Raw genomic sequence first — 4,540 nt, 5'->3', positions numbered from 1 at the left:
CTAGACTACTATTCCCAGGAAGCCTCGCGCCGTGGAGCCCCGAGCCCGAGGACGCGGCGAGTGCGGCGCCCGGCCCTCTCCAGCAAGGACTGTCAATGGAGGAGCGGGTGGTGGGAGCAAGAACATGGCTGCACCTGGGGCCTGCGCGGCCGCGGGGTGGGGGAGGGGAGCTGGGGCGCGGTGGCTGAAATTTAGACCGGTGCTGATTCCAGCCTGCTCCCTGCAGCGCTCCGACCCGTCTCGGAACGGCCCGTGCCTCGCCCACAATTTTGCATCCGAGAATCCCTGCAAATTGCGAGTCCAAAACGGCTCAGGCTGGTGAGCCCCGAGGCCGGCCCGCCGCCCTCGGTGCTCCGCCAGGGACTTCCCCCGCCCGGCGCCACCCTCCGGGACACAAAGAACCCCTGTTAATGTTGGAAGCTTGCCTCAAAAGCAGCCAAAAGAGACTGTTGCCCCAACTTTGCACCGCGAGGCAAGGGAACTCTTCTGTTTTAATTTATACACACAGACACCCCCCACACACTTCGTTCTCTGTCACTCAGCATTTAGAAGGAAAGTTCAGTAGGAAAAGCCCTGGAGTAGGAGGTGGGAGCAGAAAACCTGAGTCGTAGCCCGTTTTCTGTCAAAGCCAAGCACTTTTAATTAAAACCTTCACACACACACACACACACACACACACACACCCCATTTTTTGCCTCTCAACTTTTATAAGCTCGTGAATTTCGAAAGTGGCGAGACACTACTATTTACCTAAGTTCAAAAGTTTGTTTTTGTTTTTAAGCTCAAGCTCAGGGACTTTAGATGTTTATGTAAAGAACAAACTCGAAAGATTTGGTATTTTTCTCCCCACCGGAGACGTGGGCCAAGCCAGCCACCCTCCCCCTCCCCCAGCCCCTTCACCCCCTCCACCTCGGTAGGTGGCGACCACGGTGCTTTTTCCAGCCTCCCAGTCTTTGTCGCTAGCGAGAAAACTTTCCGAGCAACCAGTCTTTTGATGTAGGTCCAAGACATTTCCTTTGAATTTGGGTTCACAGATTGGCATTCCCCATCTTCTTTCTTGCATAGGCCGCACCCATAAAGTTTCATCTTAAATTTCCATGTTGAATTTCTTTAATGTGGATGGAAAATAAAATTTCCCTGCGAAGCAATCTGATTCAGAAGACTTCTACATTTTAATGATTTCCCTTACAATTCTACAGTTATTTTGTCTTCCCCTTTGTCGAGTCTCTCCAAGGTGTTTCGTTTTTAAGTTTTTTTGCACTCATATTTCATTAACATTTTAAATGTTTTATTTATTCCATATTCCCAGTATCACCTAATTCTGACGCCTGTAGCTCAGCTGGTAAAAGCTGCCAGCCTAAGCGCTGCAGACATTCACAGGAGTATGCTATGTTTTAGGAAGGATGCTTTCCTGGGATCTTGGGAGATTGAGGATAGTGATGGGAGGATTTACTGGATGTGATGGAGTTCGGGAACAGCACAGGGAGAGTGTTGCTGAGTGAGTTAGTAAAGCAGTTCTTTTAGTCAAGATTACCCCTGTCGTTGAAAATTTGCTTAGGAGATTGTTCTTTCTATAAATCTGTTGAATTGTGCTGAATGGAATATTGGAGCAATTCCAATTTCCTTGAGGTTGAAACAGCTTCTAAAACTTAAGCTATCTTTAATTGACTCTACACAAAAAGCTTGCCCTTTGGGACAATGAACAGTGTGTGTTTTGAACACTGTTTGAAGATAATAGAGGGGTAAAAATCTGCCACCCTCAAACTATGTTTCTTTGGTAAAGAATTATTTCACAGGAGGGTTTCTGAATTGGAGGGGGGGGGGAGGTTGCCCTCTCCTAAGAGACATTTACATGTGTAATGGAAAATCTCCCTTTCTAAGGGTATCTCCCTCACCAAGTGGGGAAGACCTAATCTCCATGCCTCCTATTAGTGAAGAAAAGCAGAAGTTAAATCACACAACCATCTTGCCCTTGCTTGCTTGCTGTGCCTTTGCTGGTGCCCTCTTGGGCTGATCTCTCCTGCCCCTGCCCCCCCCCCCGCCCCTTTCATGGTTTTGTCTTAGCTGAAGTTATTGAAGGCAATGACAGAAGCCATGTGGGTGATACTCAGTCTCACTGGTTATTTATCTCCCATGTATCTAGGAGGTATACATGATATATTAAACTTCTTTTTGTTTTCTTCCCTTCATCAATCTGTCTCATGTTGGATTGTTGACCAGCCTAGAAGAATCCAGAACGGTACTTGAAGATTTGCCTGTGTCCCTACACAGCTAAGCTTTTTCTCAGTATACTGGCTGTTTACAGGTGTAACCCTCCAATTAATGTCACATATTCCTAAACATGACTTTTCAGTCTTCCCTCAGGCCTGGCTTTCTACCTGAACCATTACTTGTACTCTTCTTGCTACTCAGTAATCAATGTCTCCCTTACCTGATTGGTAGAGATGCTACATTAGTTGTGATCTTAGTTCTATGCAAATTTGAGTGCAATCCAACATCAGATCAGATTGTTTTTCGGGGGTTTGAACAACAGCTGAAAAAAATCAATGATTTGTGTTTGAGGATTATGCCTCATGGAATCCTTCTTTGTGTAAATCACACTCAGCTTGCTTTGTTTAGAATCTCACTCCACAAGAAGACTGAGGTTGCAAAATGCAGATTTGTAGCTTCCAGCTGGTCCTAACTTAGGACATCAGTGAACCGACCGCACAGACGCCAACAGCTGGCAGAACTTTGCACATTCTTTGTTTAGCTATTTTTCTCTCTTTTAATGTTTAACCTAGTGTTTACAATCTACAGATAAATGTCAATATCATGACACCTCCATTCTGCCAAGTCAAATGGACCTTGGTCCTGCTAGATACAGATCTGGACCAAATGTGAGCACTTCCACCTTCTCAAATGCATCTTCGCACAGACTCTGAGCTTACAGCCTCATTTACTGCTTTGTAGTAGCTAGTAATGTGATATTCAAATGTCTTCTCTGCCCTGAAGAATAATCGCCTTCTCCTTGGGTCTTTAAAACTGGTTATCAGCTACTGACCTCAAACTAGGCAGCCAGTTTTCTCACCAGCAAAAGGGCTGTATTCCAAAACAACAACTAAATGCAATTTAAAATGAACAGACTTGTGGTGGAAACACACAGAAATTTTCTCAGAACAAAAGTGAAATGCTTTTTAGGGATTTTCAAGGAATTGTTTGGTACACATGAAAAGTCCACTGGATAAAACTAGGAGTTCTAAGTTCAGTGGTTTTTTATTTATTAGGTTATGGTGTTCTCTTGCTGACTGAGTGTTAACGGGCAGAAAGAAGCCTCCTTCCTTCCACTAGAACAGCAGAACTTCACTTCCCTTCAAAGCTGGCAAGGCATGCCCCTTCTGGTTGAATTCTGTAGTATGTACTGAGTGCATGCACATAAGAACTCTCTTCTAGTCTACCGGCTTCAATAAAATGAGGTTCCTAAATAATAGTTTTCATACAGTAGTCACCTCTTCTCATTACCTGGGACCTGCACAGCATAGGACTCACTGGCAGCACATGCTGACAGAACATGCTCACACGCTCACACTATTTACTCACTGTTGTTGGGATGGTTTAGTGTGCTTCCAAAAGATGTTCTTTGAATCCAAACTGAATAATCTTTCTGTGACAGCAACTTATCCCCAATTATAATTCCAGCAAAAGTTGAGATATTTTGCAGCATCCATTTTTTGCAAAACATCCGGTCCGTTCATGAATACTAAATATATATCTTTTTCCCTTAATGTTTTTTCATGTGGGCCCAATACCTCTGGGCTCAATTTCTTGGCTTTTGTCCTTTACAGTATACACAACGGTATACACATAACAGGAGGAGATGGGCGGGGAGGAAACCTGTTTTTAAAAGATTTATTTATTTATTTTTAAGTTTTTTTTTATTTATTTATGCGTATAAGAACTGGGGTAGAGGCCAAAGGCAGGGGTGGGCAGGCAAAAGGATTCACCAGAGAAAGAGCAGGAAACAAGACAGTATCTACTGAAATACACTGGTGCCAGGAGCAGGGGGCGAGACAGGAGAGGTTTGCTGAGCTATGTGGGTCACCTCCCTGGCCAGGGATTGAACTCAGTGCTGCTGTGACTGAGGATAGTTTCACAATGCTGAGACTTTAACCCCTTGCACCATCAGGGAGGTCCCCAAGGATGCTTTTGTAAACTGATTATCAAACATTGTCTTTGAACAGTTTTTGTTTGGATAATTGACAGTTTAGAATTCTAGATAAATGACCTTTCAAAGAACTCTTTCTAAGGTGGAGGGGACCTAAATTCAAGTTATAATTTATTCATAATAATTAATAATGTAGGGGGGAATGAATAATGTAGATGTGATCGAGACCTTCCATCTCTTGCTATGCCCTTTGCACAAACATCTGTCTCAAGCAGTAAGTCTAGTATTCATGTAACAGTTGAGAAAATGGTTTTATTTGTTGAGTTGTTAGGACCTTGTGCCACCAGGGAGGCCCATGTTTAACTTAACTTTTAAAAAGTAAAATCTTTGTGGTAT

Source organism: Condylura cristata, unplaced genomic scaffold, assembly GCF_000260355.1.
Source record: "Condylura cristata isolate star-nosed mole 26May11 unplaced genomic scaffold, ConCri1.0 scaffold00024, whole genome shotgun sequence".
Lineage (NCBI taxonomy): Eukaryota > Metazoa > Chordata > Mammalia > Eulipotyphla > Talpidae > Condylura > Condylura cristata.
This window is presented reverse-complemented; position numbering follows the sequence as displayed.